The sequence below is a fragment of the Passer montanus genome, unplaced genomic scaffold (genome assembly GCF_014805655.1).
Source record: "Passer montanus isolate IOZ18808 unplaced genomic scaffold, ASM1480565v1 scaffold35, whole genome shotgun sequence".
In the NCBI taxonomy this organism is placed as follows: domain Eukaryota; kingdom Metazoa; phylum Chordata; class Aves; order Passeriformes; family Passeridae; genus Passer; species Passer montanus.
Window position 1 is genome coordinate 8,078,952 of NW_024368263.1, and position 22,071 is coordinate 8,101,022.

Consider the following 22,071-nt stretch of genomic DNA (forward strand, 5'->3'; position numbering starts at 1 on the left):
TTGGGAGTTTGTGATAGATTGGGAATTTGTGCTGGATTGGGAATTTGTGCTGTTCTCTGCAGGGAACTGGAGCACATTGGGAATTTGTGCTGGATTGGGAATTTGTGCTGTTCCAGTGCAGGGAGCAGGGCTGGATTGGGAATTTGTGCTGGATTTGGGAATTTGTGCTGGATTGAGAATTTGTGCTGTTCCAGTGCAGGGAGCAGGGCTGGATTGGGAATTTGTGCTGTTCTCTGCAGGGAACTGGAGCACATTGGGAATTTGTGCTGTCCCTGTGCAGGGAGTGGGGCTGGATTGGGAATTTGTGCTGGATCGGGAATTTGTGCTGGGTTTGGGAATTTGTGCTGGATTGAGAATTTGTGCTGTTCCAGTGCAGGGAAAAGGGCTGGATTTGGGAATTTGTGCTGGATTAGGAATTTGTGCTGGATTAGGAATTTATGCTGTTCCTGTGCAGGGAGCAGAGACAGATTGGGAATTTGTGCTGGATTGAGAATTTGTGCTGTTCCAGTGCAGGGAGCAGGGCTGTATTTGGGAATTTGTGCTGGATTGGGAATTTGTGCTGTATTTGGGAATTTGTGCTGGATTGGGAATTTGTGCTGTTCCTGTGCAGGGAGCAAAGACAGATTGGGAATTTGTGCTGTTCCAGTGCAGGGAAAAGGGCTGGATTTGGGAATTTGTGCTGGATTAGGAATTTGTGCTGGATTAGGAATTTATGCTGTTCCTGTGCAGGGAGCAGAGACAGATTGGGAATTTGTGCTGGATTGGGAATTTGTGCTGTTCCTGTGCGGGGAACAGGGGCAGATTGGGAATTTGTCCTGTTCCTATCTGTCCTCACAGTGATCCACCCCAAAATCCACTGGGGTTTTTTGCCCTCCTTCAAAATCACTTCCCTGGCAAGAAAAGAGAACAAAGATTTGCCCAGCAATAAAATGCTCCTAAAATTCCTGCAGGAATGGGGTGAGGAGGAGGAGGACAGAGGGAAGGTGACACAATGGGTGGCCAGGGCTGGATTTCTAAGGTCTGAGTGGCTGGAGGAGGAGGGACCTTCCCAAAAAGTCCCCCCAAACCTCTGGCCAAGCCATTGCCCATCATTTCTCCAGGGAGCTCCATGTGCAGCTCTCCCAGTGGGACATTCCAGCCTCCAGCCAAGATGTCCCAGCTCCCTCCACAGAGGTGCACTGGTGCCAGACTGGTGCTGGATTCTTGCAGTGCATCCCAAAGCTTCCCAAAGGCTTTAATTCCACACAAATTCCCTCCACGGAGGTGCACTGGTGCTGGATTTTTGCAGTGCATGAAAGATCCCCAAAGGCTTTAATTCCACACAAATTCCCTCCACGGAGGTGCACTGGTGTCAAACTGATGCTGGGTTTTTGCAGTGCGCCTCAAAGACCCCCAAAGGCTTCAATTCCACCCAAATTCCCTCCAGGGGGGTGCACTGGTGCCAGACTGGTGCTGGATCTTTGCAGTGCACCCCGAAGAAGCTGAGCCCCCAGGGGCTGCCAGCAGGATGGAGCTGCAGGGCTCGCAGGGCTGAGGAGCTGCCAGCCCATCTTGGAGCAATCTCGGGGTCATTAATTGCATCCTGCTGGCCCAGCTCTGCCCCCAAAGCCCCTTCCCTGCTCCCAGCCCCCCTAAAACCGCCTTTAACCCCTTCCCTCCTGCGCCCCAGCCCGGTGTGGGCAGCTGCAGGAAAGGGGATGGAGAATTCCAGGGGAGCAGCACTCAGAGGTCACCAACCCCAAGCGCTGCACTTCCTTCTTTTCCCGAAAAACGGGGCAGGGTGGTGGGAACCCTCTCCTCCTGCTCAGCCTTGGGAGGATGTGGGCCCAGCTGGGGGGCGGCCAGGATCAAAGAGCCTCTGACATTTTCAGAGCACAGGGTCTTATTTTTATTTTATTTCTGAGGGCCACATGCAGTCAGAGGCCTTTAATGGTGCTGGAAACAGATGGGCCAACAGCTTCTCTGCTCATCCAGGGCGCCAGGCAGGAAAATACCACGGAAAAATGAGCAATGAAATCTTCCCTTCTCCATTTACCATCCCTGCTCCTTTCTGCCTCCTGGAAAGTGGCCCTGGACAAGGCTGGAGTGGTCACCACCTAATCCAAGGCATCTCCAACAGGTCAGGGTGGGTCTGGGTGGGAATCCCACCCTGGCAGCCCTTCAAACAAAAGAATTCTTCTCATTTTCAACAAGGAACCAAATGAAAATGTTCAGAGTTTTCCAGGTTCTTGATTTCTGCTTGGAATTATTTTTCCCCACACTCAGACAAGACAAGGAAAATAAAAAACAAAGGAGTAACAGGAAAAATGCAAGGAAGGGGGGAAGGATGGAGGAGAAACCATTTTAGAGGTGGAAAAATCCTAAAATTCAAAGCTAATTTTTTTTTCCAGGAAAAGGAAGTCGTTAAGATTTTGGGAGAGAAAGGGTCAAGCTTTGGTTGGACAATTCCGGAGCAGGTAAATTTAAAATCATCACCTCCCTCTGCCCCTGGAATTACTGATCCTTGGAATTCCAGCTCAATCTGCTGGGAGCTCCCCAAACTCAAAGATTGTCCTTGCCCTTGGCTCTGCCATGGGCAAAACCCATCCCAAGGGTCAGCAAAAATCGGGATAAAAGTCACCCCAAACCTCTGACCAAGCCATTGCCCATCATTTCTCCAGGGAGCTCCATGTGCAGCTCTCCCAAAGGGACATTCCAGCCTCCAGCCTAGATGTGCCAGAGCTGGGGATTCCATCCCAGAGCTGGGAATTCCATCACGGAGCTGGGAATTCCATCCCAGAGATGGGAATTCCATCATGGAACTGGGAATTCCATCATGGAGCTGGAAATTCCATCCCAGAGCTGGGAATTCCATCACGGAGCTGGGAATTCCATCACGGAGCTGGGAATTCCATCACGGAGCTGGGAATTCCATCACGGAGCTGGGAATTCCATCCCAGAGATGGGAATTCCATCCCAGAGCTGGGGATTCCATCCCAGAGCTTGGAATTCCATCCCAGAGCTGGGGATTCCATCACAGATAGGGGAATTCCATCATGGAACTGGGAATTCCATCTCAGAGCTGGGGATTCCATCCCAGAGCTTCAACTCCCCCAGGATCAGTCCCTGTAGACAGCACTGATGGAATTTACCTGGACAGGTAATGGTCACCAAGGTGGACATGCAGGAGCCAGGAATGCTCCTGACATCCCCGAGGGACAATATCCCACTGCCTGTCCTGGGAAAACACAACCCACAAAATATTGGGAAAACCCAATGAAAAACAGTTTAAAAATCCCCACCAAAATCCCTTTTTTATCCACAGCTCCAGGGCTTCTCCAGGGAGGCTCCAGGCTCTGGGCTGGAGCGGGAAGGGCATCCCCAGCCCCAGGGCTGCAGGAATACCCCTCTCTCTGCGGGATCAGCCCCATCAGGGTGGATGTGTTCCCATTATCCCTCCAGGAGCGGATCTGAATGGGAGCCAGGCTGAGTTTCCTGCTGGGATGGAGGAATGAGGCTGGACAGGAGCATCCAGGAGCCAGGAGAGCAGGGAGACACCGACCTCCTCTTCCAGGCACCGCCGTGTGGGAAACCAGCGGATTCCCATCCAAACCCGAGGCTAACCCAGCCCTTCCTGCTCCAGCAGCACCTGGAGCAAACAGCCCCAACAAGCCCTCTCCTTCCCAGGAACAGAAATAGATTTGGCTCCTGGAGCTATTTTTATTCCCTCCAAAAATATTTTGACAAAACCCATTTGCATCATCCCCGGCGCTTCCTCTCTCTGGCACGGACGGATCCGCCCAGGGAGGCGTTTGGTAAAAACAGGGAACCCAAAGGGGTGGGAGCAGCGGGACAGGGATCAGCCAGGGCTTTTTGGGATCCTGAAAAGCAGAGAAGAACACAAAAGGATGGACACGGTAGGACAGGGATCACCCAGGGCTTTTTGGGATACTGAAAAACAGCAATGAGCCCAAAGGGATGGAGGCAGTGGGACAGGGATCACCCAGGGCTTTTTGGGATCAGCAGAACAGGGATCACCGAGGGCTTTTGGGATCCTGAAAAGCAGTGAAGAACCCAAAAGGAAGGACACAGCACGACAGGGATCACCCAGGGCTTTTTGGGATCAGCAGAACAGGGATCACCGAGGGCTTTTGGGATCCTGAAAAGCAGAGAAGAACCCAAAAGGAATGACACAGCACGGCAGGGATCACCCAGGGCTTTTTGGGATCAGCCAGAGCTTTTGGGGATAAGCAGGACAGGGATCACCCTGGGCTTTTGGGATCAGCAGGACAGGGATCATCCAGAGCTTTTGGGATCCTGAAAGCAGAGAGGATCCCAAAGGAATGGAGGCAGTGGGACAGGGATCAGCCAGGACTTTTTGGGATCAGCAGGAGAGGGATGAGCCAGGGGTTTTTTTGATCCTGAAAAGCAGCAAGGAGCCCGGGCAGCAGTGGGGTGGGAGTAGCTTGGCTGGGGGAAATCACCTGGTGCAAAACAGGGATGAGGAAGGAGAGCTGCCTGATGAAATTTGGGCTGCTGGGCTGGCCCTGCTCAACACCAGCATCCTGCTCACACAAACCCCATTTCTTCCCTTTTGAACTTAATTGTGGTTAAAATTCCATTTTCTGTTCTCCCACTGCTGCAGCCCCCCTTTCATGACCACCTCCCACACTGAGACCCCACAACCAGCCCCAAACACCCCAAAACCACCACAGAGTGAGTCCCTGAGTCCCAAACACACACAGTGGATGTACCTCCAACCCAAAACTTCCCCCGAATTCCCTTTGCAGTGGCAGAGGCCGGGGCAGTGGGCAGGAGATGGTCCAGAGGACACCCTGCAGCAGGGATTAACACACAGCCAGGCTGAACTGGGTGAGCTGGTTTCCTTTCAGGACCCTGGAGCTCTTTCTGGCAGGTGACACCTTCCAGCTGGATTTTCTGCTGCGATAGGAGCCCTGCTGGAGCCTGGCTTTGTGCTGCCCCACACCTCCTGAACAGGGAGATAAAACTCACCCCAGGCCAGGGTTACGTGCTCCTTCTTCCATCACACCCAGGAGGGTGAAGGGAGCAGCTCCCTGAGAGAAATAAGTGCTGGGATGCTGCTCCCAGCATGGCTTTGGAGCAATTTCACCTCTGTTCTTTTAGGGGAAAAACCAAACCTGAGGAAATGCAGCTTTGTTTGGGGTCCTCCTGCCCTGCTTCCAGCCCTTCCCTTATTCACTCTGCTGTGCTGAGCACATGAAAGAGAGAATTCTTCTTTTCTGGAGAAGCTCCCGGAACTTTGTGACCTTCCTGGGATCCATCAGGGATCTCTGGGAGTGAGGAGCTGCCCCATGGGGCTCTCCCAAAACCCTGCCTGGTGCTGCCGGCTGCTGAGCTTGGAGGCCTCACTGAAAAGCTCCCAAAGCTCCCCCAATCCTTCAGCTCACCCTCCCACTCTTCCCTGCTTTATCTTCTCCCTCAACACCAATTTTCCAGGCCAGAACCTGCTCTCCTGGCCCTGTTTCAGCTGGATCCAGCCCCTGTTCAGTTTCCTGCCAGGCTCAGAGACGGGAAAATCTGGGTGGGCAACAGGCACAGCACCCAAACCCCCCCAAAACCCAACCCCGGGGGGGTACCATGGCACAGCCACCCCGAGGCTGCCCCACCCTGCAGAGCCAAAGGAGCAGGATCACTCTGGAGCCATGGACCGATGGCCAGCAGGGAATAAGGAGAGGAACCTGCCAAAGCCCAGGTGCTGGAAAAGCTCTGTGGATCCCGCTGCCTTGCCAGGGACACCCTCATTGCCCTTCCCTCTGTGGGATTTCAGCTCTGGGAGCCAAGCTGGAAGTGCCTCAGCTTGTGGGGTTTGGGGCTGAGTGCTGCAGCTTTCCCCACCTCCCTCCTGCCTTCCCGTAAAAGCCTTGGCCAGCCTGGGCTGAGCTGAGGTTTACAGCTAAACCTGAGGGTGCTGCCGAGGCTTGGGCTTGGCCAGAGCTCTGCTCCAGTCCTGGTGCTGGAAGAGTAAAGGGGAAAAGAAAAAGGGGAGCCAAGAAGGGAGACATGAATCATGGCACTGGGGATGGTGAGGCAGAGGGGAAAATTAAGTATATAAATATATATATATATATAGTTTAGTGTGAGGTTCCAAAAGCTGACAGATCTCCAGCCAGAAGCTGACAGATGCTGACAGAGTTGTACCAAAATCCACAATGCATCAAATCCCTTTCAGCAGCGCTCAGGGGGATCAGGAGCTGGGCAGGAAGGAGGTGTTAATCCAGCCCCAGCCCTCCCCGGGGTCAGGATCCTCCTGGATGTGCCTGTCCTGCAGGGAACCTAGGCTGAGGGGAGACAAACTCCATGACACAGCCAGGGACCAAGGTGGCAGATGGGAATGTCACCCTGGAAGGGGATGGGGGCATTCCAAAGGGTGGGAATGCTGGCACTGCCTCCACTGTCCTTTTTCCTGGGATCCAGACACCTTGCAGAGCCAAACCGACCTAAATCCCTGCCTAAGACAGGTAAGGACCTTTACCTGCCCATTGTGGCCCCCCAGACCTCCAGGATCCATTCCCACTGGCAGCAAGTGGGATGCTGTGGCAGGTACAGATCCAGCCTTTCCCATTCCCTTTCCCATTCTGTTTCCCTTTGCCTTTCCCATTCCTGTTTCCCTTCCCCTTCCCTTTCCATCCCCATTCCCTTTCCCATTCCCATTCCCATTCCTGTTTCCCTTCCCATTCCCTTTCCTGTTCCACTTCCCGTTCCCTATGCCATTCCCATTCCCTTTCCCCTTCCCTTCCCTTTCCCATTCCCATTCCTGTTCCCCTTCCCATTCCCTTTCCCTTTCTCGTTCCTGTTTCCCTTCCCCTTCCCTTTCCCTTTCGCTTCCCATTCCCTTTCCTATTCCCATGCCCATTCCCGTTCCCTTTCCTATTCCCTTTCCTTTCCCTTTCCTTTCCCTTTCCTTTCCCTTTCCTTTCCCGTTCCCGTTCCCGATCCCTCGGCCGGCCGAGCCTCGGTTTTTCCCCCCAGCAGGAGCCCGCAGCCCATTAGACAAGGCCTGATTGCTCCTCCTCACCTCCCCCGTGACACAATCGAGTGCGCATACAAGGCAGAACAAAACAGTGACAATTGGTGACAAATGGACTGCACAGCATCCCGTGGCCCCGTCGCCAGGGAGACCCTGGCCAAGCATGGGCGGCCGCGCTCCGGGATGGCAGAGGGGACACAGGTGCTGGGAAAGGCGGCACGGCCCCATCTGCTGCCGGGGGTGACAGGACAGCGCTGCCCCAGCTCCGGGGAGGGAGCCGGGGCTGCAGCCCGTCAGGCCCAGCCGCTCTGCCTCGCCCCCCTGTAATAGGGGTAATTTTCCACAAGTATTTTCCCAGGTCGCAGCAGCGGTTTGACAACAAACAGAAAGGGGAGAGGAAGGGTTTAACTGTTGCGAGCCCCATCCCCAGCGCAGCCCGGGCTCCGGGCCGGACACGGAGCTCCAGCCCGGCTCTGCCAGGGGAGGAGGGGAGGCCAACAGAGGGAGAATGGCGCTGGCTGCCGAGCTCGGTGCTGGCAGGGCCACGAGGCTCTTCCGGGAACATCTTGGAATGACTCAATGCCTTTTACTTTCAATGCGGTGATGTCAATGCCCCGCAGCCGCCCTTCACCCTCAGCGGGGCCGCGGCGTCCTCCAGCACCCAGAGCACGGCAGAGCCCACGGGCAGTGCCCGAACCCGGCCTGGGTAACCAGCTCGGATAACCTGAGCTGCCTCCCGAGGGATACCTGCAGCACCTCGCTGCTTTGCTGGGCATGGTGGGACCCAATTAAAAGTTGGACTTGATGCACTTGGAGATTTTTTTCCACCCTTAATGAGTCTAGAAACAAAGTTTCCCCTGGGAAACTTTGCTGCGTGCAGACAGAGCCGAAAGCACCAGCCTGGTGTCCTCCATGCCCTCAGGAGCGGTGCCAGAGGTGAAGCCGAGCATCCCTCACGGCCCCGCTGTCCATCCCCCTGCGCAGGGCAGGTGGGCAAGAAGGAGTTAACTCTGCAGCTGCCAGCCGGCGGTGCGGAGTTATGCTCAAACTGTTCCCACTGCTGCATGAAGTCAGCTGTCATTAGGGAACAAAGGCGCCCCGGAGCAGCTCAAGTTGTGTCACACTCGGGAGGCGCAGAGACTGCTCCCTGATTAGGATTTCTAAATCCGTCCCATCGAGGCCACCGAATAAAGCCGCGGAACAATGAGCGGGGGCACATTCACACAAGCGGCAGCCCCTCCGTCCCCCCGCCGCCCTCCCCACCCCCTCGCACGCTTCTCCTCCCGCCCGAGCCTGCGGCACTTCAGCTCCGCATCCCGCGGGAGAGCGCGGCCGGTGGCACGGCCCCTGCTGCTCCAGGGCCGGCTCCTCGTCCCCCTCCACATCCCATCCCATTCCCATCCACATCCCACTGGACACAGCTCCTGCTGCTCCAGGACTGGCTCCTCATCCCCATCCCCATCCCCATCCCCACACTCTCTTCATCCCAATATCCTGCTCTTCCCCATTCCTATCCCCATCCTACCCCTGTTCCCATCCCATTTCATTCCCATCCCAATACCATCCTTCCCCATTCCTATCTCCATCCTCTCCCTGTTCCCAACCCCATCCCATCCCCTTCCCCATTCCCATCTCATCTCCATGCCACTCCCCTCACCATCTCATCCCACCTTTATCCCATCTCCCTCCTAACCCCATCCCCATTCCCATTCCATTTCCATCCTCATCACCATACCATCCCTTTCCCCATTCCCACCATCCCATCCCCACTCCCATTCCCATTTCCATTCCCATCCCATCCCATCCCATCCCTCTGGGCACAGCCTCTGCTGCCCAGGCCTCCCCATCCTTTTCACCCCTCATTTGGGACAATTTTTCACTCATCACAACGGGACATCTCCTCAGTGGGGACGTCTCTTGCCCCAGAGGAGGCTGGGGCACCTTCCCTGTGGGCTGATGGCCAGAGCAGCATCCCACTGACCTCTCCTGGCCACTGACTGTGGCAGTGGTGGCCACTGCAGCCTCTTGCCCCCACAGCCCTGCCCTGAGCCCATCCAGGGTGGCACGGCCCAGCTGAGATGGATTTTCCTTTGGAAGTGAGAGGCTTTCCACACCCCAGACTCATCCCCACAGGGAGCAAACCTCAGCTGCAGCAAGGCTGGCTCTCCTCCCTCAGGCCCGGGCACAGCTGCCCCTTCTTTTTGGGGTGCTGGATTCACCCTCACTGAGCCAAGCACCCCCTCATCCCTGCCCTGGCCCCACAGAGGGGTGTTTTCCTGCTAAGCAAGACTTTGTGCACCCAAAACCAGATCCCAGGGGCCAAACTCATCTCAGTTCCCTCCCTGAACCCTCAGGTTCCAGGCTCTGAGCAGGGGGAGATGTTGGTTTGGCTGCTGGGGGCTGTAAAAACCCTTTCCTTGGGAAAAGCAGCAATCCCAGCACAGAATGACACAAGCAGCAATCCCTGCACAAAATGACACAAGTAACAGTCCCAGCACAGAATGACACAATGTGCAGCAGTTCCTGCACAGAATGACACAATGTGCAGCAATCCCTGCACAAAATGACACAAGCAGCAATCCCTGCACAAAATGACGAGGCACGAGGCACAGAACCTCCGGGGAAAGCCAGCCGGCGGGGAATTTGGGACATTGAAGCCCCGGAGGCAGGAATTAAGAGGTGTTGGCTGCTATTCCCGGCTCCCAAAGGGCCTTTGCTCCCGCCAGAGGCTGTGCCGGTTAAGGGCTCCCATCCTCGGCTATTCCCGGTGGAAATGAGGAGGAGGTGACCCTCTCCAAGTGGGGACTCCACCTGCACAAATCCTCAGCATCACCGACACGCACGGTGGCACTGGCACTGTCCCCCCAGGGCTGTGCCCCTCTGGGGGACCTGGGGGGCTGCACTGAGGCTGGGCTGGCCCGGGGAGCATCCCAAACCCACACCTGTGCCTCATCCCAAACTCCAGCCAACGACTGCCTTAGGAAGCTCCGAGATCCCTCCAGAGCCAAAACCACGGCGCCTTTCTCCCACCTCGCTTGGGATTTGGGAAAACACAGGGAGGGGGGAGAAAAAAGTCGGGAATTTACTGCTCTGCCCTTGCCCCAAGGTTGCATCTTCAAGCCGGCAGCGGGAGGCCGGCAGCCAGCAGGTGCAATGAATAAATATCCCGGGAGAAATCCCTCTGGAGAGGGGGGGAAGGGCAGGAATATAGATATCGGCATCCCCCGCCCGCAGCCCCCGCGGGACACGCAGCAGACACACACACACTAATCCCGGGGATTTGGCCGTCATATGACATGCCCGGCCCGGCCGAGGGAGGGGATTTAAGGCACGCCTCTCCTTTCACGCCAGGAAAGGATTTTCATCTCTCAAGAGCACAATGAGAGGGGGAAGGAAGGAGGAAAGTTTAAAAAAAAAATAGAGAGAGGAAAAAAAAAAAAAAAAGCCAATCAAGCCGGGATCAGCTGTGGGCTGGGCTGCTGCAGGTCTGCTTGTCGCAGAGGGGGGTGTGGGGACACATATTGGGCCGTGTGGGAAACCCACAGGCTCAGCTTCTCACACATTGTTCTCCTGCCCGGCTCCCCCCAGCCCCCAGCCAAAGCCGTTAATGCCACAAAAGATACTTTGCCCATTGTGCCGGGGACAGCTGAGAGGATAGAGTTAGCCTTCCCCAGCTTTCCTGCCTGCCTCTCCCGCTGGAGAGGGGAAGAGGGGACAGGGCAATCAAAATGGAGAGTTTGATGCTCGCCATACAAAAGAATTAAATCCACTTAGGCCCCTTTCTCGCTAATCTCGGACTGTGGGGGGTTAAATATGGTTACATTTTCATTAGGTACTAATAGCAAAAGGGCAGCTAATGGTAGCACAGCCCGCCGCATTGTCATGCAGATGCTCCCCGAAGGGCTCCCCGGCCCGGCCGCGGGGCGATGGCATGCTCGGAGGGGGAAATTGTGTCACTCGCCATTGTCGCCGCTGAATTCCGTCAATGGGAAAAGTCATGTTTCCTGGCGGCGGAGGAAACAAGTTAAAACTCCCGCCGAGGGCTGGAGGTGCCGGGGAGGCACCTGGGCTCGGGGGGCCGTGAGGAGCGGTGCCAGGGCAGGGCTGCAGGCCCGGGTGGCACTGGCCCGGGTGGCACTGGCCCGGCTGGCCCGGGTGACACTGGCCTGGGTGACACTGGCCTGGGTGGCACTGACCCGGGTGGGCCGGCTGGCCCACAGGCCCGGGTGGCACTAGCCCGGGTGGGCCGGCTGGCCCGGCTGGCACACAGGCCCGGGTGGCACTGGCCCGGGTGACAGGCCCAGGTGGGCACTGGCCCGGCTGGCCCTGCCCCGGGCCCCAGAGGATGTCAGGAATGTCCCTCGCTGTGGAGCTGGGATGTCCCCGCTCAGGGGACACCCACCTGCCTCACTGCCCAGGAGCCTGACCGAGGCAACACAGGACCAAAAAAAGCAATTTTTAGCTTTAAATTGTTTCATGTTCGCAGCCTCGCCGGGGCTGCTGTGCCCTCGTTCCCACCAGGCTGGAAACCACAGGTTCCAGAGGGGCTGGAGCAGGGAGCAGTGTCCTTTGGGCCGTGTCCCTGCCCCAGCCACCCTGCAGGGCCTTTGGGGCCGTGTCCCTGCCTAAGCCACCCTGCTGTCGTCCTGCGGGGCTTTTGGGGCCGTGACCCTGCCCAATCCACCCTGCAGGGCCTTTGGGGCCGTGTCCCTGCCTGAGCCACCCTGCTGCCACCCTGCAGGGCTTTTGGGGCCACATCCCTGCCAAATCCACCCTGCAGGGCCTTTGGGGCCATGTCCCTGCTCCAGCCACCCTGCTGTCGTCCTCCGGGGCTTTTGGGGCCGTGACCCTGCCCAATCCACCCTGCAGGGCCTTTGGGGCCGTGTCCCTGCCCAAGCCACCCTGCTGTCCCCACTGCGATGGCCCTGCTGCCCCTTCAGCCTCTCCTCAGCAGCCTGGCAGGTCCAGCCGCTGCTTTCCCTTCATCCCCCCCTCTCCTGGCACAGGTTGGCACAAAGGGCCAGGATCTGGAGGTCACCCTGCTGGGATGTCTCTGGAGCAGTCAGCATTCCCAGCAAAGCACCGATGCCACCCCCTTGGGATCCCCACACCAGCATCCCTGGGGTCACAACCTGCCAAACATTGTCCTTGCTGGCACACCAGCCCCCAGCATCCCTCACAGCTTCAGGAATGTCATCCCTCAGGGACCAGCAGCTCCAAAGGGATCCCAGACCCCTCAGGATTTTGGTGCCTTGCAAGTACCACGGGCAAAAAGGAAAATCACTCCTCTGGGTACCTGGGCTGAATGCTGCCATGAAGAGAGAGCAGACAGAAAGTCTCTGCCAGGGTGAGTTTTATAAGGTGAGAGCACTCTGGGATATTTTTTCTCGGGGTGTTAGGAGACCCACAACCCAAACAAGTCAGGGAAGTTATGTCCTTTCCCCCAAAGCAACTGGCACGAAGGTAAAAAATCCATGGCTGGGAACAGGCAGCAGCCCCAGCCCCAGCCAAGTTAAACAAGAGCAAGGTCAGTGCGCAGATGGAGCAGCCAATAACTGCAGGGAGGAGGAAATCGGTGCCACAGCCACAGTTCAGGCACCTACAACCCTCAGAGACCTGGAGCCTCCTCTGCCCAGGCAGCGTGATGGCAAACACATCCCTTGGTGTCCCTTGAGCTCTGCCTGTCCCTCTGTCCCCTCCCTGTGCTCCTTGGGCCCGCCACCACCATCTCCCAGTTTGTTTGTTGGGGAAGGGGCTGGAGGGGCCTCAGCCCCAGTGCCAGGAGCTCCAAACCCCGCTTAGGAAAGGACATTTCCATTCTCAGGATGGTTCCACCCTCCCTGCTCAGCCCCAGCAGGAGCCCCTGGCCTGGTGCCACCACGGTGCCTGTCCTGTCCTGAGCTGCTCTGGAGGGAGGGCACCCAAAGTGTGCCCCTGCCCAGCCCCAAAGTGTGCCCCTGCCCAGACCCAACGTGTGCCCCTGCCCAGCCCCAAAGTGTGCCCCTGCCCAGCCCCAAAGTGTGCCCCTGCCCAGACCCAAAGTGTGCCCGTGCCCAGACCCAACGTGTGCTCCTGCCAGACCCAACGTGTGCCCCTGCCCAGCCCCAAAGTGTGCCACTGCCCAAACCCAAAGTGTGCCCATGCCCAGCCCCAAAGTGTGCCCATGCCCAGAACCAAAGGGTGCCCCTGCTCAGCCTCAAAGTGTGCCCCTGCCCAGACCCAAAGGGTGCCCCTCCGAGACCCAAAGTGTGCCTGTGCCCAGAACCAAAGTGTGCTCCTGCCCAGACCCAAAGGGTGCCCCTCCCAGCCCCAAAGGGTGCCCCTGCCCAGCCCCAAAGTGTGCCTGTGCCCAGACCCAACGTGTGCCCCTGCCCAGCCCCAAAGTGTGCCCGTGCCCAGAACCAAAGTGTGCCCCTGCCCAGACCCAAAGTGTGCCCCTGCCCAGACCCAAAGTGTGCCCCTGCCCAGACCCAAAGTGTGCTCCTGCCCAGACCCAAAGTGTGCCCTGCCCAGCAGCCCAGTGCAGGTTTCCTGGCAGAGCCCACCAGCCCTGCCTGCTGCCCCAGCCCAGCCCGATCCCCTGCAAGCCTGGCTGAGCTCTGCAAGTGTCAGCTCCTCAGAGCGGCGTTTTCTGCTTCCTCTGCAAGCTCCAGAGTCACAGCTGGGCTTGGGATGAAAGCTGAGATTCCCGGTGCTCTGGAGGCAGGGAGAGGCGAGAGGAGGGGAGCACAGGACGGGCTGAGTGTGGCACTTCACACTCGGGCTCTCCGCTGTCCAAGAGGCCTGAGCTGACATGGGGCTCAGCACCAGCTTAGGGAGAAGCTGCTCCTCTCCCTCCATCCCTCCACACACACCTGGCTGGGACCGGATGGGTTTGACACCTCTGACACACTGGGGCGTTCTCCTGAGCCTTGGAGGTCTCCTGCTGGTGGCACAGCTGGAGGGATGGAGGGACAGCACGTCCCAAACCCCGCTTCCCCAGGAGAGCCCCCGTGGAAGAACTCGTTGTGCAACAGCCACGATAACATCTCACAGCCTGCACCGAGCTCTCCCCGGTTTTGGGGGGAGCCGTGGTGTTGCAATCCAGGCTCAGGGTTAAGAGCTGGAGTTTTGGAAAGCTCATCCCTGCAAGGAGAGCCGTGGAGAGGCGGCGGCGCGTCCTGCAGGCACCCAGGAGGGGCAGGAGCAGCCTGGAGCTGCTCCAGGGGCTGACGCAGCCGCTGCTCTGCTCCGGCCCCAAATGGTGATTGTTTCCCAGCAAAGTCGGGCTGAAAACACAACAAAATCAAACACAGCCCTCAAAAGTCACCACGTGTTATTTTTCACCCCTGCGCCTCAGGACTTTCCGGCACTAACCTGAGCCAGGGCGGCTCCTTTGCTTCCTCCAACCTGAGACACCTAAAAAAAAAAAAAAAAAAAAAAACCCCCAAAAAAAAAAAGGGAAAAAAAAAAAAAAAGAAACCACCAAAAACAAAAAGGGAGAGGGCAGAAATCAGAAATCCCAAATCTCCCCGGCAATGGGAAGCGCTTTCAAGGGGAAGCTGTTTTCGGCAAGCCAGCCACGTCCCAAAATTACAACCGGTCTCGGCAATTAGGAGAAGTAAAACATTAAAAAGCAGGAGGCAAAGTGCATTTGCATCTAAAAGCTGCCTTCGGTGGGGCTGGGAGGCTCAATCCGACAACAAAGCGGAAAAATTCCCTCTCCAAGAATAGTTCCACCCTGTCGGCACATCCCCCTCTCCCACTCTGCACCCCAAAAGCTGTGGGGTGCAGATCTAGGGCACGGCTGGGTCCCTAAAGCTGAAAGCGGGAAGGGTTAACCCCTGCTCAGCCGTGCCCATCCCAGCACAGCCCCGGGGCTCGGCGGGAGGGGGCACCGGGACATTTCCATCAAGGATTTGCTGGAAACTGGCTCCTGCAAACCCAGCCCAGTTCCGCACAAGTTAGGAAAAAAAAAATAAAAGAAAAAAACTTTCTTTTTTCTTTTTTTTTTCTTTTTTTTTTTCTTTTTTTTTTTTTTTTTCTGTAACTCCGGGGCCGCAGGTGGGTGAGTTACCTGAAGGCCAGGAGGAGGAAACTCCCACATCCGCTCCCAGAGCAGCAGCCCTGGGCTGGCCAGGGAGGGAGGGGAGCAGCACAGGCTCCCGGGGTAGGGTTTCACCTGCAAACACAGCTTTGTGCTCAAAAACAGGAGCTGCGGGAGGCTCCGAGCCAACAGCGGGGAGAGGCAAACGGAAAATCCCAGGTAGGGATTTCTGAAGCTCTCCCGAGGAGCAGGGACAGAGCAGGGCACTCTGAGCTCCTCCTCCTCTCCTTCCTCTCCCCACAGGCAGCAGGGTCACCCCCAGCCCCAGCAGCACTGCAGGGAGCTCACTGAAAAACCCTCAGGGATGGAGCCCAGCACGGGAATCTGGGGGCAAAAGAGCCCCTCAGAGACCTCCCAGAGCACCCTGGGCTTGGGGAGAGTCTGAGAGCAAGAGGGGATGTGAAAATAGGTGAGGGAACAAAAACAAAAGAGGATACAAAAATAAGTGGAGTTATAAAAATAAGGGTCACATCCTCTCAAATCCTCTCCTTTTTCTGTGGAAAGTCTTTCAAAGGACAGGGTGGAGGAGAAGGGGAGCTCTTGGTGCTGGAGAAGGTGACCAGATACAGGACAGTGCCCCAGGACCTCCAGCCCCTGGCCCACTGCAGAGCAGCCCAGGTGAGTTTATGGAAACCCCAAAGGAATCAGAGGTTGCCCAAAGGGCTCCAATCTCAGCTTTCATGGCAGAAGCAGCACAGGATCCATCTTTAGGTGCCACCAAGTTTCCCTCCAGGACACTGCTCCCCTCCCCAGCCCCAGAACGGGATCACACACGCCCCAGCCATCCCCAGACTGGGACAACTCTTCAAATGGCCCATCCAGAAACTCTCAGCACAGAGATTCCCCCTAATTTCTAGGTTTATAACCTTGATTTCAACTCTGAAATCCTTTTCTGTTGGAGAAGGGGTGGGCAGGAGCAGGTTGGGAATGAAGAGGGCAGGGAGCTCTCAAAAAAACTAGTTGGAAAACAAAAAAACATCCCCACAACTGAAATTAGGCAATGCACAACACAATAAAATACAAAAAAGATTTTTATCAAGCAAGGGCTTTTCTGGACTCAGTGCCAGCAAAGGGATTTCCTACAGCAAAGCTCATTAGGAATCCTCACCAGCCCAGCACCTTTCCCCTCAATAACAACCATAAAACCCCAAAAAAGCAGGGCACAACCTTTTGAAGGCTGTTTCCTTTCATGCCCCCTGCCTTCCAGCGCTGCTGGGCTGTTCCCCCGGCTCAGGGGCCAGGCTGGCAGCCAGGAATGCTCTGCCAGGGCCCCTGGATGCAGCCTGGCCTGTGCCACCCCTGCTCCAGCACCTCGGGGACATCTGCAGCCCCTGCCAAACCTCAGGGAAATCCAGTTTAGAGCTCCAAGTGCCCAGCACGGCAACACTGGGGCTGGGCCAGCCTGCCCCGGGGCAGGAATGGGGTTCTGGCCAGGGAACACCAAGGAGAAGGGCTGGGGGGGTTTGGGTGGCTCTCAGGTGCTGTTGAGGGGATTTCTGGTTGATTTTTCCTTTTTTCCCTCCCGAGGCAGTGTTTGTTCCCTACAAGCCCCATCCCAAGCTGTCCCGGAGCCTCAGGGAGGAGGGAGAATGGAGCTGGGCTGGACCCAGCGTGGGCATGGCTGGGATTTGTCAGTGCAGGGGCACAGAGAGCTTTCCCTGCTCGCTTTGGCTCAGCCAGCTTTATCTGGGAGCAGATCCCACCTCGGAGCCACATCCCAGAGCTGGGCACCCTCAGAGGCTGTGGGATGGGGGTGGAATCACCAGAGAGGTGATGGGGTCACAAAGCCTCGTCCACCCCAGGTAACCCTGCCTGGACCAGTTCATTTCCAGCCCTCCCCAGTTCCAGTGACCCCACAGAGGTGGGCACCCTCAGAGGCTGTGGGATGGGGGGGGAATCACCAGAGAGGTGATGGGGTCACAAAGCCTCGTCCAGCCCAGGTAACCCTGCCTGCACCAGTTCATTTCCAGCTCTTCCCAGCTCCACTGACCCCATCCAGCCACTCCCAGCTCCAGGTGACCCCATCCAGCCCTCCCCAGTGACCCCATCCAGCCACTCCCAGTTCCACTGACCCCATCCAGCCCTCCCCAGTTCCAGTGACCCCATCCAGCCCTCCCCAGTGACCCCATCCAGCCCTCCCCAGCAATCAGAGGCCATCAGTGATGAGTTCATTAACACCTTATCCTCACTAAGAGCTCATCACATCCAGCCCCAGCAGAAAATCCTTCATTTGGATCCCAGCCAGGCTGGGGATCTCCAAGGAAATCTGGGAAATGCACAGGGACTCATCCTGTTCCAAACTCTGGGTGCTCCTGGTGTGTTTTACTGCTCTGAGTGCGGGGCCAAGGCAGAAAGCAGCCCAGGACAAGAGAGAATCCGGCAATGCCTGCCCCCAGAGCTCTCCTAAAGGCAGCAGACAAGATGTAACACGAGGAGGAAACGGGCTGCAGGCCAGAGGGGATGCCATAAAAACGGGATGTTTTGGAACCTCTGCCGTGGGCATAAATCACCGCCCGCCTCTGCACCTCGCCCAGACCAGAGCCACCTCCCACAGCCCAGCCAGGGCCAAATTGCACCAAAAAATTTGCCTGAATGGGACCAAAATGGGTGTCTGGGTGCTGCAGGGTCTGCAGGCAAAGGGATTTGGCTGTGCCAGGCCAGAGGCATCCGTGGCTGAGCCAGGAATGAGCTCCTGCCCTCCCAGAGCTTTGGTGAAAACTTTCCCTCTGCTCTGCCCTCCTGCCAACGAGGGTCAGATCCTTAAGGCTTAAATCAACCCAGCTGCACCCCACAACACTTCTGCCACCTCTCCTCCCTCTCTCTACCCCACTTGCCTCACTCCACTCACAAACCATGGCAAAAAAGGGATTTAAAGGAAGAGAAGCAGAAGTGGGGAGGGGAGTGGCACCATATTTCCAATTAAAAACCCCAAATTTCCTGCTGGACACATGGCCAAGGCTGTGCCCGGGTGGCAAACAGCGGGGTTGGTGTGAGGAGCACATCCCCGAGGGCTGCGGCCCCCGGGCTGACCCGGCAGTGCCCCGGGGCAGGGCCAGCACCCTGGATTAGTATGCACAGCACATCCCCGCGCTGTCTGCGCCTCGTTCCCAGCCCGCTCGGCTCTATAAATCCCACAAAAGGCCGGGGCTGGGGGGAGCGGGGCCAGGGGGATGGGAATGGCAATCCGGGAATCCTGGGGCACCGCAGGAATTTCGCTCTCCCGATGGAGGGGAAGGATGGGCGATGCTGCCAGAACGGGATGTGGAATGGGATGAAGCAGGGCTGGGGGGTCAGCACAGGGATTTCCTCTCATTTCTAGGTTTATAAACTTAATTTCAGCTCTAAAATCGTTTTCTGTTGGACAGGGGAAGGTTGGGAATGAGAGGGCAGCTCCTGGCACGGACCTCCTTGGCCTCAGGGCAAGAACCTCCCCAACTGCTCCAGGCTCAGGACACAAGCAGCTTGGAAAAGGAATTCTGTCATTTTTCTCCTTTTTTATGCATTGCTGTGAATCACTGCTCACCTTTCAGACCCTCTCAGGGGCAGGGAACCCCATTCCCGAAATTCCTCTGGCCCTGCTCACCTTGGGCTGGGGTTTCAGCAAGGCACTGCCCAGGCTCTGCTGAGTCAGGGGCTGCTCTGGGGAACAAGAGTGGGGAAAATTCCTGCCTGGAACAGCATCTCCCTCTCCTTCAGCATCACAGTGCCAAGGGGGAGAGATCTCCCTCCCACACTGCAGCAACAGGAACGCTTTGGGTTGGAAAGGATGTTAAACCTCATCCCATTCCAGCCCCAGCCCTGCCCAGCTCTCCCCAGGTGAGTTCTTGCAGGTTTGGAAAAAGGCAGAACCAAACCCATTCCCTTTTCTGCGTTAAATACATCCCTAGAAACCCTGACCTTCAGAAATCACCATTTTCCTGGGATGCATGAAGAAAGTCAGGGCCATGTGCTCCTTTAGGTCCCAAACACTTTGATTTTTCCCCTTTATTTCTTCAATAATTAAGTTTGCATTCAGTTCCCATGTCTTGGAATTCTCTCAGCGCTTGAACCCACCCGAGATGTGGTTCCTCAGCAGCACCTCAACTCCAAAATAAGGAAGAAATAGGACCCAGCTTGAAGAGGAGATTTAAGGCAGGGACTAAACTGAAGAATATTTGAACTGCAGCTCAGAGCTGACTTGCAAATTCCAGCCCAGGTGTTGTAACCCTGTTCCCTGGATGCCTCAAAATTCCCTTTTAAACAGCTGAATCAGCAAATCCCACAGTTCCCAGAGCCTTCCCGGCAGGCTGGCAGCGAGGAGCCAGAATCCAGCACCACCTTGGCATTTGTTTGGAGCTGGGTGAAGCCTGGGAACGTTTCTGGTGGCAGAAGCAATCAGGAGGTGCTGGAAGGTTCCACAGACACCAAAATCATGATTGAACCACCAAAGATTTCACCTCTCATCCCACTGCAGGGTTTCACTCCATACCCTGGCAGCCCGGCCGTATCAAAACCAAAATTTTTTGGGGCAAAATTCTATTTAAAGAGGGCAAGAGGTGACCTTGCTCCCCTCGGTGGGAACCGGCACATCCGGCCTGTGAGGCATCCCGCAGATATTGCGGTGCTGGGTGCTAAGTGACAGGCAATAAAACCGGGCTTAACTCCCTTAATCACCAGGGCACACCCCTGAGTAATCCCGCAGCGTCCCAGGCGGGGCTCATTTCCCGTGACAGAGCCCGGGCTGCGGAATTCCATGGGGAGCGTTGGCTGCTGGATGTGGATGGGACGGGGGAGAGCTCCAGAGCTCCCTAACCCCAAAGAGATTCCTAACCCCAAACAGCTTCCAAACCTCAAACAGCCTCCAACCAACAGCCTCCAAATCCCAAACAGCCTCACACCCCAAAGAGCCTCCAAATCTCCAAACAGCCCCCCCCAACCCCAAAGAGCTTCCAAACCTCAAAGAGCCTCCAAACCCCAAACAGCGTCCTAACCCCAAACAGCCTCCTAACCCCAAACAGCCTCCAAACCCCAAACAGCCTCAAACCCCAAACAGCCTCAAACCCCAAACAGCCTCCTAACCCCAAAACACACTCCAAACTCCACTCCAAACCCCAAAGAGCCTCCAAACTCCAAAGCACCCTCCAACATCAAAACAGCCTCCAAATCCCAAACACCCTCCAAACCCCAACAAGCTTCCAAATCCCAAACCCAAAACACCCTCCAAACCCCAAAGAGCCTTCAAACCCCAAAACAGCCTGCCAACTCCAAACAGCCTCCCAAACCCAAAACACCCTCCAACCCCTAACACCCTCCAAACCCCAAACACCCTCCAAACCCCAAACAGCCTCCACCCTTCAGCACAGGTGCTGCTGCTCCAGGGGACAGCCCGAGTCACCCGGAGTCCCATGCCAGCATGGAATTGACTTTGGATTAATTCCATTTTTCTCCAATATTTTCTTCCCTCTCCATGACCCTGTGCCACCTGCATCAACAGGATTGACAATACCAGATGGATTTGAGGTGCTGTGCCTAAAAAAACAAGGAAGGGAATAATGGGATCGAGCCAAAAGATTCCGTTGGAGGAATGGAGCTGGGAATTGCTGGGCAGGTTTGGGTCCATTCCATGGAGCAGCAGAGCTGGAGGTTCTGGGACAGGGAAAAGCAGAGCCCCAAGGGCAGGGAAGTGTCCAGGAGTGGGGACAGCACAGATTGTGGGAATGGCTCTGTCCCTGCTCCAGTGCTCACACAAGGTGTGGGAATTCCAACAGGGCAGAACCTCTGGTGATGCCTCAGGTCTCAGTTTTTCTATTTTTCAGGTTCTGTGCTGCTTCCAAGGCATCACTGGAATCAAAGCTGGTTCTCACTGAAGAGGTTGCTTTTCCAAATTATCCTTTGATTTTCCAAAATATTCCCTTGCAGCTGGGTTTGGTGGGAGCTGTGTCAAGGCTCAGAAGAGGGAAGTTTTTCCTCAACAGCAACCAAGAGAAAAAATCTCCTGGGCTGCCCAAACACATCCATGAAGGATTTTGTGCATGGATGTGTGCACAGCACAAGGAGCAATGGGAAAATCCCACAGCCAGAGCCCTGGATATGGACAGGGACACTTGGGACAGCTCATGGAGTGCCCTGAGGTGGAAGGGACACAGGAATCATCTCTTTGGGATGATCTTTAGGGTCCCTTGGAACCCAAACCATCCCATTGTGCAGCTCCTGGCCCTGCACTGACAATCCCAAGAAATTCCCAGATTTAACACAACATCCAGGGGAGGGGAGGAAGGAGGGAAGGAGGGAAGGAGGGAAGGAGGGAAGGAGGGAAGGAGGGAAGGAGGGAAGGAGGGAAGGAAAGGAAGGAAGGAAGGAAGATTTGTTAGCAGATTTTCTGGAAGTGAAGTGTTTCCTTCCTCATACTGGAGCCATTCACCTCCAGGACAGCAGATTTAGGCTGGGCTGCCTAAAACCCTTCCCAAGTCTCCCACCAAGAAGGCTCCAAGCCCAAACTCCTCCTCGCCTCCCCTGCCTTCCAGCTGGCAGCGTTCAGCCCTGAAAAAGACAGGAGATGGAGTGGGAAAAAAAAAAATCCCTGCAGATTCTCATCTTCCTCCTGTCGTCTCCTCGAGTCATTGTTTGGCAGGACGAGAATTTCAGCTCTGGCTGTGCCGGGGAGCAGGATTAGACAGGTCACCGGGGATCAGGTTTCACGTTTTACCTTTTTAACTCCCCGGCTCAGCACGTAGGCTGGGAACTGGCAGCACCGGGAGCAGCCAGGGGACAGCCAGGGGACAGCCAGGGCCGGGGGTGGCAGCCGGGGATTCACCCAAGCTGCCAAACCGCGGGCACCTCTCACGGGTCCAGGTTCAAAGCAGGGACCAGCTTTGATTAAATTAAAGGGGGCAGAAGGGGAAGGGTTTGCCCCACAAAAAGTAAAAATTAAAAAAGGGTCCTGCTGGAATTTTGCCCTAAAAGGCTTCGTTGTCTCTGAAATTCAGAATTCCGGCAGAGCCAGAAGCCCTCGGTACCC

The 22,071-nt window shown here is 56.4% G+C and overlaps 1 long non-coding RNA gene across 1 annotated transcript; it reads left to right on the forward strand.

The window, feature by feature from the left end:
• Positions 1–657: 657 nt before the first annotated feature.
• Positions 658–3,679, forward strand: LOC120505660. The gene is made up of 4 exons (XR_005628267.1): positions 658–957; positions 1,975–2,119; positions 2,391–2,456; positions 3,442–3,679. It is a non-coding gene; the product is annotated as an uncharacterized LOC120505660 (long non-coding RNA).
• The last annotated feature ends 18,392 nt before the right edge of the window (positions 3,680–22,071 follow it).